Source organism: Odocoileus virginianus, chromosome 5 (assembly GCF_023699985.2).
Source record: "Odocoileus virginianus isolate 20LAN1187 ecotype Illinois chromosome 5, Ovbor_1.2, whole genome shotgun sequence".
Classification (NCBI taxonomy): Eukaryota; Metazoa; Chordata; class Mammalia; order Artiodactyla; family Cervidae; genus Odocoileus; species Odocoileus virginianus.
Window position 1 is genome coordinate 60809676 of NC_069678.1, and position 18105 is coordinate 60827780.

At 37.8% G+C, this 18105-nt stretch overlaps 1 protein-coding gene across 4 annotated transcripts in view; it reads right to left on the reverse strand.

The window, feature by feature from the left end:
* The window catches only part of PDE4B (phosphodiesterase 4B), a 636924-nt gene that overhangs the window by 377988 nt on the left and 240831 nt on the right, over positions 1-18105 (reverse strand). The window lies entirely within an intron of this gene.

Consider the following 18105-nt stretch of genomic DNA (forward strand, 5'->3'; position numbering starts at 1 on the left):
TGCACAGTAGTATCTGACTATTTGCGACCCCATAGACTGTAGCCCACCAGGCTCCTCTGTCCACGGAATTCTGCAGGCAAGAACACTGGAGTGGGTAGCCATTCCCTTTCCCAGTGGAACTTCCCAACCCAAGGATTGAACTCAGCTCTCTCACATTGTGGGCAGATTCTTTACTATCTGAGTCACCAGGAAAGCCTGCCGTCCTATAGTGAAAGTGTAGTTGATCAGTCGGGTCTGACTCTTTGTGCCCCATGGACTGTAGCCCACCAGACTCCTCTGGCCATGGAATTCTCTAAGCAAGAATATTGGAGTGGATTACCATTTCCTTCTCCATGGGATCTTCCCCACCCAGGTACAACCTGGGTCTCCCATATTGCAGGCAGATTCCTTACCATCTGAGCCACAAGGAAGCCTTCCTGTAATCAACTGAGAAATAGATTTTTATTTTAATTTAAAGACTACATCCTTAGTCCTTGCCAATCATTGTCCCCAGCTGACTGTAATGTACAATGTTCAGCCTAATTTTGTCATTAGTCTCTGTGCATGCATTCCAAGTTGCTTCAGTCGTGTCCAACTCTCAGACCCCGTGGACTGTAGCCCTCCAGGTTCCTCCGTCCACGAGCTTCTCCAAGCATGAATACTAGAGTGAGTTGCCATGCCCTCCTCCAGGGGATCTTCCCAACCCAGAGATGGAGTCAGCATCTCTTAGGTTTCCTGCATTAGCAGGTGGGTTCTTTACCACTAGTGCCACCAGGGAAACCCATCATTTGTCTCTGGACTACTGCAAAAGAAAAACAAAATTGGAGGTGGGAGGGGGGACCGGGATGGGGAATACATGTAAATCCATAGCTAATTCATTTCAATGTATGACAAAAACCACTGCAATGTTGTAAAGTAATTAGCCTCCAACTAATAAAAATAAATGGAAAAAAAAAAAAAGAAAGAAAAACAAAATTACTGCACCATCCAAATTTCATTACAGAGAACAATGTTGATATCTGTCTGGTTCTGTTTAGACCCTTTACTGATTTTTAGGTGAACTAGTTCTAAGTGTTCCTGAACTTTGAATAGGACACTAAACTGGATTTCTTTTCACTGCTATTAGAAATCAGTTTACATAAATGTGACTGGTTCTGTTGATCTTTGGGAAGGAAATCCAATTTTTCCCGAAAGAAAGTCTTCAGAGCACTTGAGCAGAGACCCCTGAAATAGTAGCTGCTCTCAGGTAATACAATAGGAGGATTAAGTTTCTATGTTCGCTTTAAGTTTCCATATGGAAGTTATATAAGTTGAAACCACTAAACCAGTTCAATGAAACCCAAACTGCTGAGTTTTGCACTGCTTTCAAAGAGGGCTTCTGTTTCTTAACCAGCATGAGCTCAGGAAATTTTCCATTTACTTGGAGGGCTGTCATGTAAAGCCACTCGACCAGTTGAGCTCAGATTCAACACAGATTAACTGAAATAGTGGAATGAATCCAATTAGCTGACTTCTCCATTTCACTTTATTTTATAACTGCACTCTATGGTCACAATTCAAAGAAATTATCTTTAGTTTCCTTTCCTTCTTTTAAAAGCTCTAAAGAGCTATTGTTAAAGGCCGGGCTTCAGACATTTTTATTCCAAAAGCACTAACACATGTGGATATTCAGCAGAACACACAATAGGCACTCTGATCCATCTGGCCCCTTTTTCTTTTATGAGGCCTCTTAAAGCTCAACCCAAAGTGCCAAACTCAAAAGACATCAGTTTTTTCATAACTGCAGATTTTTTTAAAGAACACATGAATTTCACACAGTAAGAAAATAGTTAATGTTGAAGATTACATTGTGACAAATTATACCATTGCTAGAGTATAGTTCCAATTTGATTCATTAGTTGTTGGACTCATGCTATTGATACCATTTAGAAATTTCAGAGGTATTACATAGTCAAATATTTTTAAGTAATACATCCAATTAATTTTTCCAGGTTTATCGAGACATAACTGTTGAATAGCATATGTACATTTAAGGTGTTGCTTGTTATTTTAGCTGCTCAGTCATGTCCAACTCTTTTGCATCCCCACAGACTGGAGCCCGCCAGGCTCCTCTGCATGGGATTTCCCAGGTAGGATACTGGAGTGGGTTGCCATGCCCTTCTTCAGGGAATCTTCCCAGCGACCCAGATAATCACAATGGTGTGATCACTCACCTAGAGACAGACATCTGGAATGTGAAGTCAAGAAGGCCTTAGAAAGCATCACTACAAACAAAGCTAGTGGATGTGATGGAATTCCAATTGAGCTATTTCAAATCCTGGAAGATGATGCTGTGAAAGTGCTGCACTCAATATGCCAGCAAATTTGGAAAACTCAACAGTGGCCGCAGGACTGGAAAAGGTCCATTTTCATTCCAATCCCTGAGAAAGGCAATCCCAAAGAATGCTCAAACTACTGCACAATTGCACTCATTTCACACGCTAGTAAAGTAACGCTCAAAATTCTCCAAGCCAGGTGTCAGCAATACGTGAACTGAGAACTTCCAGATGTTCAAGCTGGTTTTAGAAAAGGCAGAGGAAACAGAGATCAAATTGCCAATATCTGCTGGATCATCAAAAAAGCAGGAGAGTTCCAGAAAAACATCTATTTCTGCTTTATTGACTATGCCAAAGCCTTCAACTGTGTGGATCACAATAAACTGTGGAAAACTCTGAAGGAGATGGGAATACTAGGCCACCTGACCTGCCTCTTGAGAATCTTTTATGCAGGTCAGGAAGCAACAGTTAGAACTGGATATGGAACAACAGACTGGTACCAAATAGGAAAAGGAGTACGTCAAGGCTGTATATTGTCACCCTGCTTATTTAACTTATATGCAGAGTACATCATGAGAAATGCTGGGCTGGAAGAAGCACAAGCTGGGATCAAGATTGCTGGGAGAAATATCAGTACCCTCAGATATGCAGATGACACCACCATTATGGCAGAAAGTAAAGAGGAACTAAAAAGCCTCTTGATGAAAGTGAAAGAGGAGAGTGAAAAAGTTGGCTTAAAGCTTAACATTCAGAAAAATAAGATCATGGCATCTGGTCCCATCATCTCATGGGAAATAGACGGGGAGACAGTGGAAACAGTGTCAGACTTTTATTTTTTGGGGCTCCAAAATCACTGCAGATGGTGATTGCAGCCATGAAATTAAAAGATGCTTACTCCTTAGAAGGAAAGTTATGACCAACCTAGACAGCATATTAAAAAGCAGAGACATTACTTTGCCAACAAAGGTCCGTCTGCTCAAGGCTATGGTTTTTCCAGTGGTCATGTATGGATGTGAGAGTTGGACTGTGAAGAAAGCTGAGTGCCGAAGAATTGATGCTTTTGAACTGTGGTGTTGGAGAAGACTCTTGAGAGTCCCTTGGACTGCAAGGAGATCCAACCAGTCCATCCTAAAGGAGATCAGTCCTGGGTGTTCATTGGAAGGACTGATGCTGAAGCTGACACTCCAATACTCTGGCCACCTCATGTGAAGAGTTGACTCATTGGAAAAGACCATGATGCTGGGAGGGATTGAGGGCAGGAGGAGAAGGGGACAACAGAGGATGAGATGGCTGGATGGCATCACCGACTCAATGGGCATGAGTTTGAGTAAACTCCGGGAGTTTGTGATGGACAGGGAGGCCTGGCGTGCTGTGATTCATGGGGTCGCAAAGAGTCAGATACGACTGAGCGACTGAACTGAACTGAACTGAGGGATAGAACCCATGTTTCTTGCATTGGCAGGCAGATTCTTAACCACTGAGTCACCAAGGAAGCCCATATTTAAGGTGTACAGTTGACATACCAATATACTGCAAAATGACTACCATCATAGCATTAGCTAACACTTTCATCACGTCACATAGTTACCAATTCTTTTTATGGTGGCAGCATTTAAGATTTACTCTTATAGCAACTTTCAAGTACATAAGAAATATCATTAACTATGATCACTATCCAGTCTATTTTTATATTAGTAATTATATCTATTTTTGGTAATACAAAATAATCAGTCTTTTCAATAAAAATTTTCGTTCTTTAAAAGATCAAAAACTTTTCAATGCCCATGAAACCGCTTCTTAAATACAGACTGCCAGATTAAGAAAAAACATGGCAATACACTTCCTCAAGAGGAGTGACTATATGAAAAAAAGAGAATTGGTGCTTTATTGAGTATCCTTTGTGTGCTAGGAACAGGGCTGACTGCTTTCCACCCATTATCTCTTTCAAGCTTCTTAACACTGTGAACTAGGTAACATTATCAATCTGTTTCACTTCAGGAAATAGGGGCACAGGAATGTCAAGCAACTAAGTTCTCAGGGCTATTAAGTGAGGGACTCTGAATTGAAACTGTGTTGTTCCCTACAATTCTGTTTTCCCAGCTCTAGCCATGCTTTCTGCTTTATTCTAATTTATTCAATTCCTCAACTTCAGTAAATAAATTTCTCATTCAAAAAAGTATTTCAGACACATGAGAAGAATCACTGCCATATGTATGTAGTAATAATTCAGTATATTAAAATATGATGAGCCTCAACATACACTTTCTTTAGATAAATAAACAAATGCATTATTACTTTTCATCTTTTAGTGTTATTAGATGAATTATGAATTAATCATAGTTAATTATGAATTACACTATGCTTAACAGCAGTAATATAAATTCCTTTCTTTGGAAAAAACATGAATAAGGTACACTTTATGCTGTTTTGGCTTGAAAATAAAAATATTAAAACATTTTAAAAGCTACTTAAATGTAATAGCTCTATGAAAATACAAAAAACCTCGAATAGCCAAAGTAACCTTGAGAAAGAAGAATGGAACTGGAGGAATCAACCTGCCTGACTTCAGACTCTACTACAAAGCCACAGTCATCAAGACAGTATGGTACTAGCACAAAGACAGAAACATAGATCAACGGAACAGAATAGAAAGCCCAGAGATAAATCCACGAACCTATGGTCACCTTATCTTCGACAAAGGAGGCAAGGATATACAATGGAAAAAAGACAACCTCTTTAACAAGTGGTGCTGGGAAAACTGGTCAACCACCTGTAAAAGAATGAAACTAGAACACTTTCTAACACAATACACAAAAATAAACTCAAAATGGATTAAAGATCTAAATGTAATACCAGAAACTATAAAACTCCTAGAGGAGAACATAGGCAAAACACTCTCCGACATAAATCACAGCAGGATCCTCCATGACCCACATCCCAGAATTTTAGAAACAAAAGCAAAAATAAACAAATGGGACCTAATGAAACTTAAAAGCTTTTGCACAACAAAGGAAACTCTAAGCAAGGTGAAAAGACAGCCCTCAGATTGGGAGAAAATAATAGCAAATGAAGCAACAGACAAAGGATTAATCTCAAAAATATACAAGCAACTCCTCCAGCTCAACTCCAGAAAAATAAATGACCCAATCAAAAAATGGGCCAAAGAACTAAACAGACAGTTCTCCAAGGAAGACATACAGATGGCTAAAAAACACATGAAAAGATGCTCAACATCACTCATTATCAGAGAAATGCAAATCAAAACCACAATGAAGTACCATTACACGCCAGTCAGGATGGCTGCTATCCAAAGTCTACAAGCAATAAATGCTGGAGAGGGTGTGGAGAAAAGGGAACCCTCTTACACTATTGGTGGGAATGCAAATTAGTACAGGCACTATGGAAAACAGTGTGGAGATTTCTTTAAAAGCTGAAAATAGAACTGCCATATGACCCAGCAATCCCACTTCTGGGCATACACACCAAGGAAACCAGATCTGAAAGAGACACGTGCACCCCAATGTTCATCGCAGCACTGTTTATAATAGCCAAGACATGGAAGCAACCTAGGTGCCCATCAGCAGATGAATGGATGAGGAAGCTGTGGTACATATACACCATGGAATATTACTCAGCCATTAAAAATAATTCATTTGAATCAGTTCTAATGAGATGGATGAAACTGGAGTCCATTATACAGAGCGAAGTAAGCCAGAAAGATAAAGACCATTACAGTATACTAACACATATATATGGAATTTAGAAAGATGGTAACGATAACCCTATATGCAAGACAGAAAAAGAGAGACTCAGATGTATAGAACAGACTTGTGGACTCTGGGAGAAGGCGAGGGTGGGATATTTCAAGAGAACAGCATCGAAACATGTATATTATCTAGGGTGAAACAGATCACCAGCCCAGGTTGGGTGCATGAGACAAGTGCTCGGGCCTGGTGCACTGGGAAGACCCAGAGGGATGGGGTGGAGAGGGAGGTGGGAGGGGGGACCGGGATGGGGAATACATGTAAATCCATGGCTAATTCATTTCAATGTATGACAAAAACCACTGCAATGATGTAAAGTAATTAGCCTCCAACTAATAAAAATAAATGGAAAAAAAAAAAAGAAAGATGAATAAAAAAAAATAAAAATAAAATAAATAAATGTAATAGCTCTATGAATCATTCCAATGTCTACAAAAATAATTTTAATACTTACTTGAAGCTATGTGGGATTAAAAATTAACAGTTGATTAGAAGGAACTAATTGCATGATCAGTAAACTCCATGAATGACAGTTTCTCGGAAAACGGGAAATCAAACCCTATACATCTTTCTAATTAATTAAAGTTAAAATTGAGAGTGGGTTGCCCTTTCCTACTCAAGGGAATCTTCCCAACCCAGGGGTCAAACCCACGTCACCTGCGACTCCTGCATCGGCGGGCGTATTCTTTACCACTGTGTCACCTGAGCAGCCCCCACCCTGAGCTCAAGGCTGACTCCCAAACGGCTCCTTTAGAACAACACCTGAGGTCCTCCCTAGAAATGGGCCCAGACTGCAAATCCACCTTCATCTTTTCTCTGTCTGATCAACATTTTCATTCCCTGAATAAAGTTACTTATTTAAACCTGCATTCAGAAAAGTCTCAGATACCTTAAGATGACTTTTTTTGAGTCTGATGTACAAGAAATGCACCTGCTTTTATTCCCAGTCATTTCGTCAAACCCCTTATCTATTTTTTGTTTCCTAATACCCTGTGCCTGAGTACATTCTTCTTATTAAAAGGCAACCCAAAGCAAAAAACCTTTTTCCCTAGGTAGTTGTCTAGCTTCTCAAGAGAAGAGTCACCTGTCATTTTAATTTCCTAATGCAGCAAAGAATGTTAACATCCTCCTCCCTCTCCATAGACTTTCTCTTTGGGAATCGAAAGACACGTGCTTTTGTGCCTCTAGCCCCCTTCTTCCTGCTGGCAAAGGAAGGAAAGAGAATTAAGCACCACTTTAAGAGACTCTAAGGTTCCTTTGAAGAGAACAGGGTACCGGTTTCTCTATTTAATGACAATGAGGGCCTCAGTGTCCTGGATGCCCTCTGCTAGGTTTACTTGCTAGGAGTTGGGCAGAGACAAAACTAAATATCAAGAATCAATTTTCCTGCCAGTATAAGTCTTCCTAATTGAAAAGGCTGAAAGATGAACATAGTGTCCTAGGAACAGCAAATGTACAGATGGTCAACCACCTTCCATGACAGGAGTCTCCATCTCACCCTCCATCCTGAAGGTTCCAGTGTGGATCTGATAGAGAGAGGGGAGTGCAGAATCCCAGCCACATCCTCCCAACGTTCCATTCTTAAAGAAGAAACATCTGAACTCAGACTGTTCTCTCAAATATTCACCAAAGTTGATTAGAAAACATTGAGTAACTCAGTTATGAAAATATGGAAAACAATAATACCACAAAATGTAACAAGATAATATCTACTTTGTATTGCATACCAATTATGAAATTCTTGATAGATATTTCTAATCCTGCAATAAACTCCACAAGACAGGAGAAATTAGTTACCTTTCTTGAGATTCAGAAACTGACTTTGTGACTACATGGCCTTTCTGAATTATAGTTTAGTGAAGTCAAGATTAAAACCCATGTTTATCTGCCTTCAGAGTATATATACATGTGGAGATAGGTAGACAGGTGGAGAGAGGATAGAGATAAATGATATATAGATAAATAGATAGATAGAGATAAATCAGACAGAGAGAGCGAACACCATCTTTGGCAACCTCTGAATCAGCTACTCAGAATGGAAAAACAGAAAATGTCTTGGCATGTAGCATACTAAAACCTAAATAAATAAACTTTTAGAGAAATCATTTACCACTCACTCTTTGTGTCTTAAAATGTAATGCTTTTTCTTTGGGCATGCAACTGATTTCAACAAGAAAAGTACTCTTTCCAAATTATAAAGTCTATTGCTTAAAGATACACTAAGAAGCTAGGCAACAAGACATGCAGCATGTGGAAAATGTAGACAATATAAATGTTGACCCTATTCTTTCAGTTACTCAGTCAATCATTAACTGTAGCCACAGCGTGCCCATTACTTTCCAAATTCAACCTTAGGTGCCCTCCGTAAAATAAATAACAACTCTCAGCTCATGGGAAGTTAACAGTTTTACTCAGAGAACAAGAACATAAATAATTAATTGCTTCATGAAGTATGTGCTAATAGAGGTAGAAATAGAAAGCTGTGGAATTCTGGGAAGCAGCTATAACTCTTCCTGAGGGAATAAGAAGAGATTTTACTAAATATATGACTTCTGCAATACACACACTCAACTCTATTAAAAAAAAAAAAAAAGGAGTGAAAAAGTGTCACAAAAACCAAGAAAGCATACAGGATATTTTTCATACAGACTTTAAGCTCTCTTAATTCCTGACCTTGTTACTCCATGCCTGTTTCCACGCAGCAATCTTCCATCTGAACTTTTCCTACTGTAATCACTCAACAATCCATTGCCACCAGATTCTTAAAGCAATGCCTTCATCAGTTCACTCCCAGCTCAAGAGTCTATTTGCTAAACAATCTCAACTATTTCCACCATCGTAGAAATGCCACCAAAATGTGAAACCCCATCTGAAATCCAACAACTTCATGTTCAACTTCTACCATTTTGGATACGTTACAGACATCTTCCTTTCCTCCATATTTTCAACTACTCCCTGTAGTGGGATGCCAATCTTAAAGCAAAAGAAAAAGAATTTTCTCTTCATCCCACCTTAGATGTTAGGTCAATGTCCCTTCATCATGAAATTCTCTGATCCCACACTCTATATACCAAGACCTCCAGGTGTATACTTTTATAAATTCAAATTCTTTCCTTGCAAAACATATATTACATGGTTTACCATTAAATTCTTATGCAATTATTCAACTAATGCCTACATAGGAATATATTTTATGTCATTTGTTTTTAAATATCACTGAAATTCCAAAACCTAATATACTGATGGGGACAAGGTAAGTGCAGCTAGATAATATTTTAAATATATGACTGATTGAATCAACGAATCCTACCCACTGCACACATCTTATTCTAGCAATGTAACATACCAACATGTACCAATTTTATCCTACAACCTAAAGCCCTGCTACTCCTGCTGTCTGAGCTCCTGGAAGATCCTTACCAATTTTTCTCTATCCAAATGGTATAAATCTTTCAAAATTCTTAAAAAATAAAAAGCCTTTTATTTTGTTTACCACTTCTGTTTGTGGTTTACCATACAATTTAGACACATATTAAGTAAAGATAAAAGGGAAGTTTCAATATGTTTTGCTCTCTTTTCAATAACATTTATCTGATTTACAATCTTCCACCAATAATAAAAATACCCTTCAAAAGCTATTTTTGCTGCAACTCAAAATTTTTAAAAATATTTTTATTGTTGAAAATGATGACAGCCTTTAATTAAAACAAAATTTCAATTTTAGTTTAACTCATGTTTGAAATAGACACCAAGAAATGATCCAAACTACATAGACTAAGAGCATAATGCAAGGAAGTATTAGAAGACGAAGATGCAATAAGGTTCCTAAAGGATTCAGATAAATTAAGAAGCTCCTCTCCAGCAAAGAGAAGATACCAGAGAAGGAGACAGAATGGTGACCTGAAAGTGAAAAAGTTTAAGCAATTCTTCACCTCGGTTCTATCAAGGAGAGGGAATGGATGCTTTAGCAAACAGAAATAACAACGCCAGTCCGGTTGAGAGGTTTCCTGGGAGAAAAGAGACAGTAGACTGTAAGATCAAAAGTTTAGGAGAGGAGGTGGGCACTAGAGCAGATGGAACTGAATAGACGTAGAAATAGAAGTGCCCACATTTCCTTTTTATTTCTACCTCTGTTCAGTTCCATCTGCTCTAGTGTCCCCCCCACTCTACCCCATCCCCTGTCCCTGCTCCGGTTCTAAACTTTTGACCATACCTTCTACTGTCTCTTTTCTCCCAGGAAGCATCTCAATTGGACTGGCATTGTTATTTCTGTTTGAAAAGCACCCACTTCTTCTCCTTGATAGAACTGAGGTGAAGAATGACTGACAGAAAGAAAAGAGGAACTAAAGAGCCTCTTGATGAAGGTGAAAGAAGAGAGTGAAAAAGCTGGCTTAAAACTCAACATTCAAAAAACTAAGATCACGATATCTTTTCCCATCACTTCACGGCAAATAGATGGGGAAACAACAGACTTTATTTTATTTGGCTCCAAAATCACTGCAGATGGTGACTGCAGCCATGATATTAAAAGACGCTTACTCCTTGGAAGAAAAGCTATGACCAACCTAGACAGCATATTAAAAAGCAGAGACATTACTTTGCCAACGAAGGTCCGTCTAGTCAAGGCTATGGTTTTTCCAGTAGTCATGAATGGATGTGAGAGTTGGACCACAAAAAAAGCTGAGCACCAAAGAACTGATGTTTTTAGACTGTGGTATTGGAGAAGACTCTTGAAAGTCCCTTGGACTGCAAAGAGATCAAACGAGTCAATCCTAAAAGAAATCAGTCCTGAACATTCATTGGAAGGACTGATGCTGAAGCTGAAGCCCCAATACTTTGGCCACCTGATGTGAAGAACTGACTCATTAGAAAAGACCCTGAGGCTGGGAAAGATTGAAGGCAGGAGGAGAAGGGGATGACAGAGGATGAGACGGTTGGATGGCATCACCGACTCAATGGACATGAGTTTAAGCAAGATCTAAGATCTGGTGATGGAACAGGGAAGGTTGGCACGCTACAATTCATGGTGTTGCAAAGAGTCGTACACGACTGAGCAACTGAATTAACTGATGGTCACTTCTAAGATTCAGCACGTGCAGCATGAGTTCCAAGAAATGTTAAGGGTTACTTTACAGGAAAGTAAAGGTCTCTTAAAACATAGAAGGAAAAAGAACAAAGGTGCTGAGTGAGTTTAATGAATTTATAGGCAGACAGAGGTTTGTATAGAATTGTTTGGTGTCTGAATGCTTTCTCTCTTTTAAATGTTTGGTATATATTTCAAAGAATATTTTCTGTAGTCAAGCCAATTTATAAAAATTTGTGCATAAAGTTAGAAGGCCAGGTAACCAGGCCATAGCTCATGATACTATGAATAAATTAAGTTCACTGTTTAATAACATTAAAATAACATCATAAATTAAGGCTGATGATTGTTTTCCCACTGAAATATCCCAACCTAAAGTCCAAAGGAGGAGTTGATTACATAGAAAAAATTCATTTCTCTCTTTAAAATATGAAATGTAAAGCTTTCAATCCACTTTTTATTTAGGGGGAAATTAGGGCTTGTAAGTCTTTACGAAGTAACTACAAGTAGTATGTTTAACATTCAATCCAACAGTCACATATAGATAAGAGTTAAGGGTAGGGAAACCACTTAAAGGGAAAAAAAAGAGCGAGAGGAGAGAAAAAGCTAATTCACAAAGGTGGTGATGGATAACTGTAAAAACAGAAAGATTAGGAAAACAGAGGATTCAGTAGAAGAAGCAAGAAGAGTTTGATAAAACAGAATGACAGGCACAGAAAGTTTGAGATTAGGGAGAAAATTTCAAGAAGTACAGCACAGAGATGGGGCTGGGACCTGTGTCACTGGCTTAGTCAAGCTGTCATTCATTAGAGCCAGTGATTCACAGAATCCTCACCCATTCTCTCTACCTCTTTGAAATGCTAATTAACCAAAGTCTAATATTGATAACTTGTCCAAGAAGCACAAGATGATTTTAATGGAACGCTTAAGGCCAAAACAACAACGACAACAACAACAAAAAAAACAGAAAGAAAGAAATTTACTTTCAGCCTCCTCTCCTGCTCCTTCCATTTTTCCAGCTCTGGTGCTTATGTCTCCTCTTTGGCATATCTACTGCTTTCTGGCATCTTTCCTGGGTTTGCCTTGCTTTCAGCTGGCTGCTAACATATTCCAGCTAATGTTCTAACTAAAAATCAAAGTATACCCTCAAGTACAGGTATATATAGTTTTATTACACTTCTTTTTATTGAGCCTCACAGATATTGTGCTTTTTAAAAATAGAAGTTTTGTGGCAACTCTGCACTGAGCAAGTCTATCAGCACCATTTTGCCAACAGCATGTGATCCCTTCATGTCTCTGTGTCACACTTTGGTTATTCTGCAGTATTTCAAACTTGTTCTTTATTATTATATTTGCTATGGTGACCTGTGGTCAGTGACCTTTACTATCATAATTGGTTTCTGGAGTCACAAACCAGGCCCATATCAGACAACAAACATAATAAACATAAGTGTTCTGTATGACTGCTTCAAAGATCAGCTGTTCTTCAATCTCTCTCCCTCTCCTCCCTATTCTCAGGGATAGAATAATATTGAAATTAGGCCAACTAATAACCCTCCAATGACTTCTAAGTGTTCAAATGAAAGGAAGAGTTAAACAGCCCCTACTTTAAATCAAAAATTAGAAATGTAAAGTTGAGTGAGGAAGGAATGTTCAAAGTTGACATAGGCAGAAATCTAGGTCTCCCGTACCAGTTACCCAAGTTGTAAATGCAAAGGAAAAGTTTTTGAAGGATATTAAAAGTGCTGCTCCAGTGAATACACAAATGACAAAAAAGTTAAAGTCTTATTGCTGATATGGACGAAGTTTCAGTGGTCTGGATAGAGGATCTAACCAACTACAACATTCCCTTTAAGTCAAAGTCTAATCCAGAGCAAAGCCCTAACTCTCTTCAATGCTATGCAGGCTAAGAGCAGTGAGGAAGCTGCAGAAGAAAAGTCTGAAGTTAGCAGAGTCAGATTCATGAAGTTTAAGGAAAGAAGCTGTCGGCATAACATAAGAGCTCAGGGTAAACAGCAAGCGCTGTTGTAGAAGCTGCAACTAATCACCCAGAAGATCTAGCTAAGATAATTAATGAAGGTGCTTATACTAAACAACAGATTTTCAGTGTAGACAAAACAGCCTTGTATTGGAAGAAGATGCCATCAGGACTTCTCACAGTTAGAGAGAAGAAGTCAATACCTGGCATCAAAGCTTCAAAGAACAGTCTGACTCTCTTGTTAGGGGCTAATGCAGCTGGGGACATTAAGTTGAAGCCAATGATCATTTAACATTTCAAAAAGCTTAAAGCCCTTAAGAACTATGCTAAATCTACTATGCTTGTGATCTATAAATGCAATAACAAAGCCTAGATGGCAGCACATCTGTGTACATGATTTATTGAATATTTTAAGCCTACTGTTGCGACTTATTCATCTTTATTTTTGTCAATTACTGCTCATTGACAATGTACCTGGTCACCCAAGAGCTCTGATGGAGATGTGCAAAAAGATTAATGTTGTTTTCATGCCTCCAAACATAATACCCATTCTGCAGTCCATGTATCAAAGAATAATTTTGACTTTCAAGCCTTATTATTTAAGAAACATTTTATAAAGCTATAGCTACCCAAAATAATGATTCCTCTGATGGATAAGGACAGTCAACTGAAAAGCTTCTGGAAAGGACTCACCATTCTAGATGCCACTAAAAAGTCATGATTCATGGATGACTTTGAAAGGTTCAAGACTTCAGTAGAAGTAGTAACTGAGAACGTGGAGGAAATAGCAAGAGAACTAGAATTAGAAGTAGAATCTGAAGATGTACTAAACTGCTACTATCTCATGATTAAAACTTGAACGATGAGGAGTTGAGTCTTATGGATGGGCAAAGAAAGTGGTTTCTTGAGAGTGAACCAACTGCTGGTAAAAATGCAGTGAAGACTGTTGAAATGACAACAAATGATTTAGGCTATTACATAAATTTAATTGATTAAGCAACCACAGGGCCTAGAGGATTGAATACAATTTTGAAAAAATTCTACTGTGGATAAAATGCTACCAAAAAATTGCATGATACCCAGCAATCACTTCTTGGAAGGAAGAGTCAATTGATGTGGCAAACTTCAATGTCTTACCTTGAGAAATACAGCCTGCCCCAACATTCAGCAGTCATCATCCTGATCAGCCAGCAGTCACAACATTGAGGCAGGACTCTCTACCAGTAAAAAGATTATGACTTGCTGAAAGCTCACATAATGGTTAGCATTTGCAGCAATAAAGTATTTCTAATAAGGGATATATACTGTTTTCAGACAAAATACTATTGAATACTTAAATAGATTACAGGATAGTGTAAACATAATTTTTATATGCACTGGGAAACCAAAAAAAAATTTTGACTACCTTTATTGCCATATTTGCTTTGTTATGGTAGTCTGGAACCCAGCCAGGAATATCTCCAAGGTATGACTATATACTACTTCTCAGAGGCATGTATATTTTAAAAGAAGAAATCTTTTTAATTCATTCAATAAACAGGAGAATTGTATGCATTAGTCCTGGGAGTCAGTGGTGAATAGGCCCTACCCCGTTAGAGCTAAGTGCAGCTCTCCAAGAAGCCAGTGAGCCATAAGAAAGGATGAGCAAGAAGAGCCAGGGTCAGGGACTGGGTGACGGACCCAGTGGAAAGCAAGATGGTCTGGTGGGCACAGGCAGAGTGGGAGCGAAGCGCTCACTGCTTCGATCTGTCCACGTGGCCATGGAGGGTAGCTTCTCCCAGAGGGCCCTCACTTCATGCTTTTGCTAAAAGTTTTAGTTTGCATAGTACTGAGATTAAAGTGACATTTGATAATAGAAGGTCCAATTATTTTTGGACAGCCACCCACCACCATCTTAGGTTGGAACACCCATTTTATTTTTTGCTTCGTAATTAAAACACAGTGTGTGCAGAAAACAGAAATAAGGAAAGGGGAGAAGAAAGTGAGGAGGGAAGGCATAAAGCAAAATGGATTGCTTATTAAGAATTGAATAATGATACCATGACATAGCAACCTCTGTTTCAGAGGCCCACCCTGAATGGAATTGACAGCCTATTTGCACATGGAAAGGTTAAGGTATGCCATCTTGCCCTTATGAAATTATTTTAACTGTACATACCATCAAAGAAAATTAGATCATATCTAAAGATTTTCACCAGTTCAGTATCTTAAAGGATATTTTACAGTTTATTATTCAAAGAGGGTGCATTTTACATATGTCTTCACACAAACCTGAGTTGAAAAAAAAACATAAACTGTAGTGTCTCAGGATTATAATTTGAAATATTCATGTCTCTCATCAAGAAAGTCATAATTACTGTGAGCAGCATTATCTTTACCGCTTCATTATGCTGCCAACACTGCAACAGTGTAGAGAATGTCTTAGAAGAGATGATTAAATATTGACATTAGTAATAATATGTGCAAAGCACTTTATAATGTATTACTTCAATTCTTAGAACAGTTTTACGAAGTGGGCACCATTTTATCTTCGTTTTTGCTGAGGATGTAACAACATGTAATAAAATTGCTCAAGGTAATAAGGCCAGTTGGTAGTATGGTGATGGTTTACATTCAGATCTGGTCTGTTTCAGCCCTGAGCCAGGGCTAATTCTATCTAATCATTTTAGCATCCACATCAATATATTTCTAATTCTGTTCAATGGATGCCCAGGCTTTAAAGGAGCCACTTCTGGGGCCATCACAGAGGGATGGAAAGTTGAGGGAACAAGAGGGTCATAGTCTTCTCATATGCAAACCAAGCAGTTCTGCTTAAATATGCTTTTAAAAGTTTGAGTCTAGATTATAATTTAACTTGAAGAACTATTTCTACTGCTAATAGGAAAAAATACTTTGAGAACCACTGCTGTAGATTTTTTTAACTTGACTTTTTTCCATGATAAGCTTGAATTATTAAAGAGCACTGAGCGCCAGAACCATATGGGGTTCATCAAGAACTAAAGAGAAAGGAAAAACACAATCCCACCTCCGCATTAATAGAAAATGAATCTTACAGGCAGCTGATCAATAATTAAAAATAAAAACAAGTCTTCTCTAATTTACTTGCAGGCTGTGCCCAATTCTGGAATAACAGGCAAATAGCCAAATGCACACACATAAAAGTAAATATATGGGTCACTGAGACATTTTATATTTCTTCTACATTATCAATTTCAAAACTTTTTCAATTTAAAAAAATGTGAATTGATTTTTTCTTTTTGGCATACTGCACCAAATTTTTACCAATGGGATATAGCATTTCTTGTGGATAAACCATACATATTGATTATGAATCAATTTCCCTCTTCAACTTTGTTTCCTGTCCCATTCCCCTTTCCATTGTCCTTTTTGTAAAGTAATACCAAAAAAAAAGAAGTGATAATAATTCCTATCTCATTAATCTGTGTCAAAAGAGCATTATGTCCTCAGCCATGATTCTCTAATTAACTATTTCAATCTACTTATTTTAAATATCTGAAAATACAGTATTTGCCATCAGAAGCCCAGATTTAAATACTAATTTTATTACTGCATTTGACTATGTCACTTAATTTCTCTGAATTTTCTTAAATTAGAGTTAATAATTTCTGATGAAAAATAAAAATGGGATACCCATTGAAAATACTTTTGTATATCTAGCAAACATAACTTATCATTATTATCACCAGATGAGAAACTTAAAACTGGTCATTTTAAAGTTAAGATTATAAAATAATATATAAATTTAATAGTTAAAATATTTCATGATTTTATGTCTAGATGTAAGCATATGATTTCATTATGTTATGATGGTAATTAACAAGAAATTTTGTCCAAATTATGGTAGCAAGTCTTATAATTATCTGGAAAAGTAAAATACCATTCATAAATATTGTATATAAGTAGATATTGAGATTGTCATAGTTTAAGAAAGAAGAATCAACAGACTCTTCTTCATCCTCCATCTTCTAATCTAAAACATTAAACAATGGTAACATAGAAAAATATTTGCTCTAAAATATGTGTAATGTAAACCATATTTATCTCAAAATGTTTCCAGGCACTCTCTTGTTTAAATTTACATTCCACCAGCTTAGAGCAATCTTCCTATATAATTATACAGCTTCAAATTTCACTAGCTTATAATACTAATAGAGCGCATGTGTGTTAGTTGCTCAGTTGTGTCCGACTCTTTGTGACCCCATGAACTGTAGTCCTCCAGGCTCCTCTGTCCATGGGATTCTCCAGGAAAGCATACTGGAATGGGTTGTCATGCCCTTCTCCAGGGGATCTTCCTGACAAAGGGATCAAACCTAGGTGGCCTGCATTGCAGGCAGATTCTTTTACCGAGAGTCTGAACCACCAGGGAAGCCCACTAAAGAAGTACACAAAGATAATAGGTAAAATAATGGTCACAAAGTTAAATATGCACTTTCACAGTAACACTTGGCCACAAACTGATAGTATTAGTCAAAGCAAATCTTGGTTTGAAGTTGGGGAAAAGAAAAAGCAAGCTTATTCAGCTATGTCTTATATAGTAGTCCCTTATAGGCATATGTTACGGCATTACCAGATGAAACGCACACCTTCCCTCACAAGCCCATTTGCCCAGCTCATTGTCTCGGTTTCTTTGCTGAGCTAAAAAAGCACAGATTTGTGTTAAAAGCATATACTCTCATCTATTTTTCTTTGTGGCCAAAGTCTGAGATACTGCTTATAGAAATTGGAATGGAATATCTGGCAATAAGAGTAACAGCAAATACTTTTGAGTACATACTACACGCCAGAACCATGTTGAATGCTTCATAAGAATATCAATAATAGCAAAGAAATAGTAGTTTTATGTGCTAGCCTGGATCCTCAGAGCCTTTTATATATTAACTGGTAGAATTCTCACAATTATTAATCCCATTTTATAGGCCAGGAAACAAAGACAGAGAAAAGTAAGCACCCTTTCCTTGGTGTCAG